This window comes from Melozone crissalis, unplaced genomic scaffold (genome assembly GCF_028551555.1).
Source record: "Melozone crissalis strain CALT ecotype California unplaced genomic scaffold, PUWL_Pcris_2 ptg000019l_1, whole genome shotgun sequence".
NCBI classification, from domain to species: Eukaryota; Metazoa; Chordata; class Aves; order Passeriformes; family Passerellidae; genus Melozone; species Melozone crissalis.
The window spans coordinates 2,614,971-2,627,988 of NW_026535797.1; positions in this window are offsets into that span (position 1 = coordinate 2,614,971).

The following is a 13,018-nucleotide window of genomic DNA, read 5'->3' on the forward strand; positions in this document are numbered from 1 at the left end:
AATCTGGAAGCTGATTGACTTTTCATTTACATCACCGATAACCAGGAATGACTTCTGTGGAACCGTGGTGGCTCTGCAGGTCCAGGGTGTGAGAGGGGACACAAAGCAGGATGCTGATGTTAATTTAAACCTGTAGTTAGTTAATAAATGAGTTATTGCTGCAGTCTGTCCTTTCTGGGCCTCAGGGTTCAAAGCTGAGATGTGTTTGTTTCTGTTCTGAGGGAGGCCAAGGGAGCACTCGTGTTTCCCTTCATGAGAAATTGCTGCTGCCAAGCTTTCCTCAGGTGTTACCCAAGAGTTAAATTGAATTCCCCCCAAATTTGGCACTCCTTAGTCCCAGCTTACCTCTATATCTGCACTAAATGGGAATTACATGGACACCAAAGATCAAGTACAAGCCTAAGGCAGGAAGCAGCAGGTTCAATAAAATGAAAGTTAAAGAATTACTTATAACTTCTACATATTAAATCCATTCAATAGCACAATTTATGTTGACGTCAGTGAAAAAGAGGTTTGCCCCGTTGTCTGATCATGGTCTGGAACAAATATAACCCAGCTGATCCTGTGACCACCATAAAGCCTCACTGCTACTGATGAGGGTCTATATTCACTTTACTGCTTTCCACATTCTCATTTTAATGAAAACCTGTTACAAGTAGAGCTAATGCTATTAAATTTTTGATAGCCAGTAAAAAATGCTTCTAATTCACAATGCATAAATATCCCAATGCTGGGGTTTTACATCTAGGAAAAAGTGGTGATTTTTGGACTGTGATATGGAGAAAATAAAAGATTTTTATTTTTTCTCCAGCAAACGTAATATAAACTGTCCTGAAAGAAGCATTTTTCATTAAACTGTAAAATGTTCAAGCTGACATCTTTTACATGCTTAGACATAATATATTTCTTTGCACCGTGCATGTGGGTTTTTCATTTATTAAGAGGAAACAGAAAAATGCTTCTTTCCATAAAACCTGCAAGTTTTATCACATCCTTATGTCAGCTCTTGGGGTTCTCATCTGATTTTTTTAATGCATCACACAGAATTGGAGACACTTCTCTTGGAGCAAAGGAACATTCCTTTTCGTTCCTTAGTTCCAAGAAACCCAAATGCAGCATTTGGCCATGAATGGTGTTTGAAATTCTTGTCACAGCATCTTTTCTAAAAGGATGAATGGAAACAGAGCTGCTGCCCTGCTTGAGACAGATTTGCAATAAAAGCAGAGATATTCCATCAATGTACAGATATGATCAAGATTTGTTTCATGGTTATTGCAGATGACTGCACCAGGGGAATGTTTGTTCCATCTCAGTTAAATATCACAGATTTTTGTAGTCATTTCTTTTCATTGACAGGCCTTGTAGGTAAATTCAGCATTTTCAGACAAAACACATAAGTAGTTGTTGTACACCCACAGTGCAAATTCTTCTTGGAAATATTCCTCCCAGGAGGAGATGGGTGGACTTATAAAAAAATAATGTAATAATTTTTTGGCTTTTCTGTTTGCACTAAAGATATTCTGTTGGAAATGTTGTGCCTTCCACTCCAGCTGCTGATCATTTATTTTTGCTGTCATTTCCATGAGGGGGCAATGACCTCTGTGTCTGGGACTGGCTGCATGTTCCATGTTTGGGTGTGCACAAAATAAGAGGATTTTACACCTGGTGGGAAGAGGCTTTTAATAAATGCTCTGGTTTACCATCTATTGCAATGAATCAGAACGGAAATCAAATTAAATTTATGAGTTTGTGTTACAAAAATGACTTCAGCCTTGGCTTAGCAGAGAGCTGTTAAATGTCTGATTGGCTTGGGGGTCTCTTGCAGGTGAAAGTGAATTTCAGGGAGAATTAAGAAGCCAAATCTGCATTTCTTTTGACATCCCTGCAGCCAAGGTGTGGCATTCACAAACCTGGACAAAGTTTGACAAAGCTGGGGGGAAGTTCTGTGTTTTTTGCTCAGTAATCTTTCCTCTTCCTCTCACTTTGATGGAAGCATTTTGATTATCTCTGGGTGTGCCTTCAGCTTTCCTTCCAGCAGGATGACATTTGGGATGCCCAACGTGCTGCATGCAGGGCTGCACTTGCCAGTAGAAAGGTTCAAGGGCAACATTTGAATTTATTTAGCTCTTGGGATGTCATTGCACTGCTTTAGGGTCTTTGGGAAGGGTTAAAGAGAGCATCTCTCCCTCCATCAGCAGTTTCTGTCTCCCAGCATTTGAATTTTTATAGTCAGAGATTATGGGGCTATTAGGGATTTAGAGGGTGATTAATTATGTCTTTCAGAGAGAAGTCCAGAAAGGAGCTGAAGATACTAATTTATTAAGTAATATTATTTTATTAAACTGTTTATGTTTTAGCCTAAAAAATGGAGCTTGGCTGTACATAATGAAAGGGATTATTTCCTAATTTATGTTCCTTCACACTGTGCTGCTCTAAGTGAGAGAAATCAAGGAATCTTCAGAGGGGTTGGATGTTTAGATGTGAATGTGGGAACATCTCCCAGGTACTCTTTACAAATGCACAGGGGTTCCCAAAGTGATGTGGTTTTGGAAGGATGGGATTGTTCTGGATTCAGCTTTGTTTATACCCTGGTATTTCATCCTGTGCTCTCTAATAAAAAGTGCTTTACAATGCCTCAGTAAATGGAAGCAGCCTCATGTCTACAAAAAGGAGAAATCTGATTTCTGACCATGCCAGGGTGTGAGGTTTTGCATTCTTCAGGGAGATTTATGGTGGGTCAGTGCTATCACTGTGTGCTCTGAATAAACACCATTTACATAAAGAGCAGATCTTTTGTCAGAACCATTTCAGGCATCACCATCAGGACATTTTATGTGATGTCTTGGGCATTGGCTCATGAGCTCTTTCCCTACAGGGTTATTTTACCCCTTACCCTTCCAGGGATGTTCATTCCTGCAGGACTGAGGCAGCTGAAATCCTCTTGGCAGCTGCAGGTTTCTCCAACTCTCTGCAGCCAGAAATTTCACCAAATCTAAATAAAGTTTTTTATTCCCAGCTAAAGCACTTAGTAACAGGAAGAAGACACACTGTTGTTAACTCCAAAAGAACACAAAAGTTAATTTTTTAGCAGTTCCTTTCACAAACTGGGCTTTAATTCTTGTAAATAGCAACAGAGTCAGGAATAGCTTTGCTAATTTTCCAGTCAAGCCCAAAGCAGTTCAGGGAAAGGGTTGTACAAATTAATCTAAAATACAGCTCAGAGTTCACTGTTGTGGCAACCTGCTCCTCTTTGCAACACCTGTGAATAACCAGCAGTAAAAAGGTTTCTGTGGTTGTGAGGTTTTTCTCTTGGTGTTTACTGGTACATTTTTCATATGTTTGATATCTACACTCAGAATGAGATTATGAACTCAATTCACAAAACTCCCAGACAAATTCAAATATAACTGACAAAGCAAAAAGCTGGATGTAACAAGTCAGGGATGAATCATTCCCAGAGAGGCTGTAAAGTTTAACTCTGTCAACTCCAACAGATCTTAAACCTGTGTTCAAGCTCACAGTGAAAATAAAGAGCATTTTCCAAAGATGTTTTCTGTGACTGTGTTCTGGTAAAGCTGTTACTTATTAGAAACCAAATAATGATGACACAGAAGAGTGCAGGCTGGAGCTGCAAACATCCATTATTCCTGGTAATAAGGCCCAGCACTCATGTTGCACTTAACATTTTGAAAGCACTGAACAAATATTAACTCTCTCTTGTGATCCAGGGAGGTTTCAGCATCTCCACTGGCAAGGGGGAGGCAGCTGAGCTAAGGCCAGCTTTTTAAAGTGTGACAGGCATTCAGAAAGTGAGAAACTCACAATGCCAGGCCACTTCTGTCACCTGCTGCTGATGGGATTTTCCTGAGGCCAAAAGTGACACGTTGGCTGGGGCAGGGTCAGATTGGATGATTTCCTGGGCCTGCAGACAATGTTCCCTCTCATGCTTTGATGAACGATACGAGATGACAATGAGAAATGACAGAGAGGGGGAACATGATGTACTAGCACCTGTTAGGAGGTTTGAAAAACTGGTTTACTGGAATATGGAGTGTTTGAAGCAACGAGGAAAATGAGATTGTGGGAACAAAGAACTGGGCAGGATTCACAGAAATGGCTTCCTTGTATAAAATGTTAATTTCTGAATGGAATAAAAAACCATCCCATCAACTCTCTACCCAAACTTTATCCATCTGAGCCCTTGGAAGACCAATTTAGGAAGGGATGGGAGGGTGCCCAGGAGGCTGTGTGCAGTGCTGGAAGCTGACACGGCTTTTGACAAGGGATTGATCCACAGCAAACCCTGCTCAGGAATTGTGCAGCACTGGCAGGGTCTGGGGGCAAGTGGTACCATTATCTCTCCCTGGCTGCTCTCCAAAACTGGGTTTCTAAATGGATTTCTCACTGCAAACTCTGGCAGGCTTTCCTACCAGCAGGATTGGTTTCCTAAAGAGTCTTTTAAAAGACTTTATCACTGTGCCTTAGGACAAAGCCTTTTCTCTCCTCTGCCCTTCGATGGAGACTTCAGTTCAGGCACCCTCAGGGAGATGATGGGGTGGCAACTCCACACCTTCCTGCTGGGCTGCCATGGTGGGTCCAGATCCTTCTGGAAAATCCCAAATAATTCTGTTCAACCCTGTAGCTCACAAATGACTGAAGCAGCTCAAACTGGCTTCTCCAAAATGAGGTTTGGTCTTCCCCTGGGGACAAAGAGCAAGTCGGAAACTCAGCCACCTTTTGATCTTCTGTAAATCCTTCCCCGTGAGGGTGGGCAGCCCTGGCACAGGGTGCCCAGAGAAGCTGTGGCTGCCCCTGAATCCCTGGAAATATCCGAGGCTGGGCTGAACATTGGGGTTTAGAGCAGCCTGGGACAGTGGATTCTTTGCTTCTTTTTTTCCTGCCAAGGTCAGGATTAAATGTGTGAGAGGCTATTTCTTGTTGGGACTCAGGTGTTTATGAGTTCTTATCCATGTTACAGCCTCACAAACCCTGAGTTCTACAGCGCTTCAACAAACTGAAAATGGAACCATGTCACTCTCTCTATAAGGCCTTTTAAAGATAAACTGTCCAATTAAGAAATTACATCTAAATTATTTTTACTTTTAACCTAACCAATAACCCATGCCCACAATGTGGACTTTCTTATCCAATTACAAAATAACACCCAAACTCATGGAGAAGGTGAGGAAGAAGGAAGAGGAGAAGGAGGAGGAGGAGGGGGAGGAGGAAGAGGAGGAGAAGGAGAAGGACAAGGACAAGGACAAGGACAAGGACTAGGACAAGGACGAGGAGAAGGACCAGCCACTGCCCTAAAACCTCCATCTTGCTTTATATATATTACTGTATTCTAAACCCTTAAACTCTGTTTCCACCCTGTGACATCACACACTTCTATTCAAACTCCACACCCACAATCCCAATTATCAATCAATTTTGGAAGGTTCTCCACAGCCTCAGGTCAATGCAGTGTTCTCCTGGGGGTCAGTGCCTGGCAGCACAGAAAGCCTGAAATTCTCAGCAGCCAGGGCTCCAACAGAAGGTGTCCCTGCCCGTGGTAGCAGAGGGAACGGGATGAGCTTTAAGATGCAGGGTTCCTGGAAGGTGCAGACAGTATTTGCTGTGCTCTGCACGAGGCTCAGCTCTCCACGTGGAGCACGGAGCTGTTTGGAGCTGCTGCCAGTGAAACAGCGCCTCGTTCCTCCTTGGCAAAGAGACAGCAGCTGATCTAATGCTCAGTGCCTTCCTTTTGTCTGGCTTAGGAAAACATCTCAAAATTCTCTCCTGTCATGTTGGAAAAATGTCACATTTTTATTTGCAGCAGGCTCCTGCACTGAGTCAAACACAATAAAGCTGATATCTGTATTCCTGAGCTTGCTCTGGCTCTGCCCAAACTTCAGCTTACAAACTATTTATGTGGAGTTGTTTGGAAATGGAAAGTTGTGAGTGCTGTTCCTGATTCTGTAATCAAAAGTTGTTTGTGTCAGCCACAGGAACTACTCACCAATGTGTGTTGACAGTGGTTGAAATGGAAATACAGAATCCCTTGTCTGAAAATGAGAAAATCTTCCTCCTCATCAGAAGCCTCCACCTGAAAAACATTGATTTACTTGTTTGACAGAGAGAGAAACACTGATAAAACAAACTGTGTTCCAGGCCATTTTCAATGTTCATCATCCATCTGTCTATGAAAATGTACTTTTATCTCTAAAATACACATATTTCTGCAATAAAAGTATTAATATTCTGGACGGGAATCCAATTTTATCTTTAAGCAGCATTTGCCAGGGATTGTTAAATCATATAATGGAAACTTTGTCTAGACACATTTCTCAGTGGCCAACTATTTTTTTTTTTTTAACTTTGATTGTTTTTAATGTATTTCTCGGAAGAAACGGTCCTAATAAATTTGTTTACAACCTTTTCTGGAAACTATGTCAGTTTTATAATGTTCAGCTCTGGTAATAATTTTTCTAACCCAAGACCCCTATTCTTGGAGTCTGAGTCTTCTCCCAGAGAGCCCTCAGCTGAAAGTTCCCTCAGATTGTTATTAAAAAAGTTATTAGGTTTTTTTGGGGTTTTTTGCAAGTGAAACATTATCAAGTGTATTACTTGGAAAGGGGCAAAGCTTTCTTTCAGTGACTGCAGGATGTTTCCATGTGATGATTTTTACTGTGAGTTATTAACATAAATTGCCTGGGTGTATTTCACAGTGGAAAATCTTAATTATGACCATTATCAAACCCAGGACAGCCTCAGCACCCAGGCAGGGACCAGGACATGGCTTTAAAGTCTCAGCAGTGGTTGTTGGAACAAAGGGCAAGATATTTTTGTGCAGCATTTTTAAAGCTGCTGCCTTTGTCCTGTCGCCCCTGGCCTTGGTCCAAGCTCCCTGAAATCAATGGAAAGGCTCACGTGGATTTTGGGGGATTTAGCTGTGGCCCAGCTCTTCAGTGAACAGGTTTCAGGTTTTGGACCTCTCAATCACAGGCATTCAAGCAAGCCTGACAAAATGCTTTCCACAGGGCTGCAGGTGCTCCTCCTGAGGCTCATAATGTCACGTTTGCCTTTGTGTCTCAATGCTCTTTATTAATGAAGTATTATTTTCTTCCACTTGCCAGGTGTGCACCTCAATCACCTCAAAGCCTTTAAGTAAAGAATGCCAGGATGGTTCTAAAAAGCTGAAGTAGCTGCATGAAACTGGATTTTCACCAAAGGCCATGAGTTCATGTAGGACACCTTTCCTTGGTTTGGGTTGTTGAGGGGGTTTAAATTAATTTTTGAATCTTCCCCTGCAGCATTATCCTGTTTGAAATTCTGTGTAAATCCAGTCTGTTGTCTGAGAACTTCTGCATCAGTCGGAGAAGGAGAAGTGAAACTCGTTCATTGGGTGAATAAAGCAGAAGGATTCCTGGCAGGATTTGGAGCTCCCTGCCTCCCACAGCTTTGGGGGATGTTGGGAGCTGTCCCTGCCCTGCACACAGGGGGACAGGGGACACAACGTGCTCCTTGGAGGCTCCCAAAGCTGCCCCAGCGCTCAGAGGGAAAATATCCCTTTGCAAGGCTCCAGTCCCCCCAGTACTCCCTGCTGGGAGGGCAGCAGCTCCAGGAGGGCCCTTGGATTGCTCTGGGTCCATCTGCTAGGACATTTCCAAGGACACTCCGTGGATGACATCACCTCTGCCTACAGGAGGGAGTGTGGTTTCCATGGTCACACTTCCATCCCCTCCATCTCCCTGCCTCTGCTGCCACCTTAAACACAAAGGATTCACTTTCCAATTTAGAGAGGTCTGAGCTTGTGCATCTCAAAGCTGTCACACTTTGATTGTTCTTTCAGTGCCTTAAAAACTCAACTTTTAGCTCGACTGCGGAGCGAGAAATATTTCTTCCTTGAACTCTCTGCATTTATACAGCCCCTCTGTCTTTAGATTAGACAAGCAGATACAAGAATTGTCTTGTAAAATTGTAGTTTCCCTTTAATAAGCCACTCTGACAGGCAATTATTCATGCAGTCTGCTCGGTGCTAAATGTTTTTTCATGCTGTGCACCCCTGTCTCTTGATTGCAGGAATGCACTCCTGTGAATTATAATTATGAGTAAATATGAACTGGTGTGCAGGAAATGATTTACTAGGCCTTCCATTGCTACATGCTATTCATTCTTCTCTTCTAACAAATAACATGTATTTTTTTCATTCTGTAGGTTTTCAAGTTATTTTGACAGAAGCTGGTGAAACTCTGCATAAAAAAATCTCTTTTGGTGACAAATTGTTTGCTAATGTTTAAATGGCAAAAAGGTGTTAAAGATTGGTGCTGGAATATTAAATATTATACAGACATAACCATGTGGATCCAATTCACCTTGATAATTATCCCATTTTCAGATGCTTTCAGACAAGCCACAGGCTTGTCATGCTTAATAAACCAGATATTCCCTCATGATTAAAAAAAAAGAAGTCTGATCTCACTCTTTGTAGATCTTTGTATATTTGGGGATTAGAGAGTAAAAATCTAAACTCTATAAAAACTCTGTAATAATAACCATTTTGCTCTTTGGCTTCAAATGTGAGCTGTGTGATAGAAATTCAACAGGAAAGCCCAAAAATAGACAGAACATCGTGAGCCTTTCAGGATCTGAAGTTTTCTTCCTCTCCAGGCAAATCCTGTTGACTGGGATATCGTGAATCCTCAGAGAAAACAGAGGAGGTTCTGTAAGGTTCAGAGTTGTATTTAATTTTAGAAATAGTATCACTTACGTGGGTATGTAAAGAACAAATCGTGTCAAGAAAAGATGAGTCCTTTTTTAATTAAATCCTAAATTAGTGGGAGAAGGCGAGGCAGTGCGTGAAAGCATCGAGAATTTACCAAAGCATTCGGCACAGTGTGTCTCAAAATTGTGTTTGACAAATGAATCCAAGTGGATTATGCAGAAATGCAATTATGAGCCCTGGTAATTGGCTAAAGAATGTACTGAGGAGTGATGATCAACAGGGGAGTGCAGTGCTGGGCCCAGACAGGACATTACTGGGATTTTACCACACCCCAGGGAAGGAGGTGTGTGGTGATAATCATTTACCGGGCTTGTGGGGTTGTGTTCCTGGAAGAGCTGAGGATTCAGGAAGTTGGAGAGATGTTCTTTCCTTTGTTCCTGTCGAGCTGAAGGTCTGGTGGGGAGCAGAAATGCACAGGGTGCCTCTGATCACAAATGCACTGCAGCTTTCCTGAGTCAGAACTATTTCTCTGCCTCTCAGAGAAACATCTGCAGACAGAGCTCAGCAGCCAGCATCACCTCCTGTGCAAGGCTGTCACCTTTGGGGGCTGTTCCTGTCATAGACATGTTTTATGGAAAATCCTTTCTTTAAGATTTTTCCTCCTGAGAAGCTGAGAGGCCTCAGGAACAAAATGTAAACAATGATTATCTGCTGCTGTGGGATGCAACAGGTGCATCTGGGATTGGTCTCATGTTGGTTGTTTTTAATTAATGGCCAATCACAGTCAGCTGGCTCAGACTCTCTGTCCCAGACAGAAGCTTTTTTTATCATTCTTTGCTATTCTATTCTTAGCCAGCCTTCTGATGAAATCCTTTCTTCTATTCTTGTAGTGTAGTTTTAATGTAATATATATCATAAAATAATAAATCAGCCTTCTGAAACATGGAGTCAGATCCTCATCTCTTCCCTCACCTGAGACCCCTGTGAACACCGTCACAGTTCCCCCCCAGCTCACCTGTGAAAACACAAATTAAACCATTCCATTTCCCACTTGTGGCAGGGCAGCAGTAACCCACAGATCACGGGGTTTTCTGACCAAGGATATCCCTGGTGAGGGGATGTGGGAATTACAGAATCTTTTAGGTTGGAAAAGACCTCTGAGGTCATGGAGCCCAACCATTAACCCAGCCCTGCCAAGGCCACCACATGGCCCTAACCATGAGGAGAAGGAAATTTCCTTGCTGAAAGTACAAATAAATGGAAGTCCCTGTGTGAGCTGAGCAGTTCCCTGTGAGGCACAAATCCGAGTAAAACAGAGCTTGGATCACACATCAAGGAAGCACCAGGCTGGGGTGAGAGGAATAATTGGCCCATTTCCCAAATTCACCTTCTGTGTTTAGTCATGGCCCTGAAAAGGGAGGGAAAATTGCTGCAATTTGGGGTTGTGTCCCTGCTTTCCCTTTATCCTGCTTTGCTTTCCACAGGTGCAGAGGTGCTGGGTTTGGCTCTGCAAATGCAGTGTGTTTAGATGAGCAAGGTGGGATGTAAAAAACCCCAAATCAGCTCTCTGGAATATATAAATAGATGGAATTGAAGCAGGAGCTCTTTCTTATTGCTCAGGCATCACAGCACAGAAAGCTGGGAATGTTTATCCAAGAGCTCCAGCACTTAAAATGGGGAAAAATAAATGCTGCAGCCAGTATGGGGTGTGGATTCTAAACCCTACATTCTGCCTCAAAGGCTAAATTTGGTCCTTCAGGGGGATTTTATCAGGGAATTCCTTCAGGGGGATTTGTCAGGGAATTGCTTCAGGGGAATTTATCAGGGAATTCCTTCAGGGGGGTTTGTGAGGGAATTGCTTCAGGGGAATTTATCAGGGTGTTCTTTCAAGGGGGATTTGTCCAGGAATTCCTTTAGGGGGGTTTGTCAGGGAATTTCTTCAGGGGATTTGTCAGGGAATTCCTTCAGGGGGATTTGTCAGGGAATTCCTTCAAGGGGATTTGTGAGGGAATTCCTTCAGGGGGGTTTGTCAGGGAATTCCTTCAAGGGGGGTTTGTCAGGGAATTCCTTCAGGGGATTTATCAGGGAATTCCTTCAGGGGGGTTTGTCAGGGAATTCCTTCAGAGGGATTTTTCAGCCTTTGAGGGAGCACCTCTGACAGGAGAGGAAGGGCCTGAACTGTTCTCCCCGTTTCTGTCAGGACAGTTTGGCCATGATGTCCTCACCCATCTAAAACAGCTCCCGTGGTGAATATTTAGTCTGTGTTTTCACCCAGATTCCCTCAGCAATCAGGGAAGGGAGGATAATAAAGCTCATTTTTAAACATGTACAAATAGGTCACGTAGGTAGAATGAGAAAACCTCTCTTTTTCTGCCAAATAAAACCTGGGCAGCTGTGCCAATCTGTGGGCAGCTCTTCAAACATGACAGGTTTCTTACCCACCTCAGCCCTGGTTTATTTACAAGTGGTTTACAACCACTGGCACATCCTAGGTTGGTTTTTCCCTACATTTTTTACATTTCCCTACATTTGTCCTCCCTGCACATCCATTCTGCCATTCTCCCCTTCTGTAGGACATGCAGGGACACTGGAGGCCTTCAAGCAGACTTGACTCCTCTGATCAGACTTCAGAAATCAGCAGAAACTTGTTTTATTAAATAAAAAAGCACATCTTTTTCCTCATGGGTAAATCTTTCCAAGGCTTTTGCTGAGGAAGTTTGGAGCAGATGATCCTTGAGGTTCCCCTCCAACCTGGTATTTTCTTGTATTAAACTGGTAGAATGAAGCCTTCCAGCTGAGAATGCTTTCTGTATATGAAAGGAGAGCATTTAACCAGAATATTTCAATAATGCCATGAATATATTTCACTCCAGGATGGTGGAAAAGTTTTGGGACTGTGGAGCTGATTCCCAGGAGTGCAAACCAGCTCCACTGCCCACAGCTGGGGCTCCCTGGGCTGGGGAACTGCAGAGAAAAACCTGAACTGGCTCACACAGGTGGATGTTTCCTGGGATTTAAATGGTTCCCCTGCCTCACTATTCCATACTCAGGAGCTTTAATGTTCCTGTATTCCTCATTTTTATTTCTAGATCAAGCAGCCACCAGCACTGAGCACTGCATTGTCACAGTTGTGAGTAATGAGCCTGAAAAGTGGACACTTGGCTAATTTGCTAAAAATAAGATTTTACATGTCTATAAAAGCTCCCTCTCATCCCTTTGGGAGATGAAATCAGGCCTGAGATGTTCTCTTGCATCAGTGTCCAGGTGGAGAAGGCTCTGTTTCAACAGAATTCCAAAATTCACTCTTTAATCCTGTTTCATGTGTGGTGGTCTCACAGGGAGAATAGAAAATGTGAGTCATAAAATAAAGAAAGTAAAAAGCCTTAACACTGGGACTATGAAAGCACTTCCCAAGCAGTCCTTATTGAAATTAGGGTTTAATCTGGTAAAAACAAAACATACATTTACAAGCATCTCTTTCAATGGAGTGAAAATACTGCAAAATAAAAAGCTCTGCAGTTTATCCTGTGGGTTACTGTTTGCTTTGATGAGGATTTTGTCAATGACAGATCAAATACTGTAAGCATTTCCTGAATTGTTATTTTTTTCCTCTCTGCTTGGGAAAATAACAAAATAAAGAAATAATTCTTTATTTTTTTCCCTGCCTGTTCTTTCTGATATCACTTTTCAAGCCATTTCTCTTCAGTCTTGGTGATAAATGGGGCTTTGCAGGGAGCAGCCATAAAGCTCTCACAGTTTGTTTGTTGCACGTTGCTTATGTGGATTTTAAAAGAACATTTTATTGTAATAAACAGCCATGAAAAATTACATATCCTGATCAGTTGTACTAACAAGTATTTGTGAAATAAATCAGAGAATTCAGCTTTGTGGAGTGCTTTCAGAGGAGTCTGTTTGCCCTGCTGTCGTGCAGAGATTTTATTTCAATTTTTTTTTAGTTTTTTTATTCAGCTTTAGTTATTTAGACTTGTTTTCTCATACAATTTGAAACTCATCCCTCTCTCCTTTCAATGGCACTAAAAATGGGATTTCTAGATCTGTATTCCTCCAGAATTCCAGGGGATTTCCTTTCTGCCCTGTGAGGAAAACATTCCTCCCAAACAACTTGGCCCTCAAGTCCAGTTCTTTGGAGAAGCCAAACAAGACATGTCCTATCAACACATCCTTTGTAGTGAAATTAATCTCCATTTTTCCAATTAGGCTTCTCTTTTTTTATCAGTTCCCACACTTAATAATATCTACAATTACGAATAGAAATGGTAGTTAATAGTGTCTATTAACAACTGGCTTCAT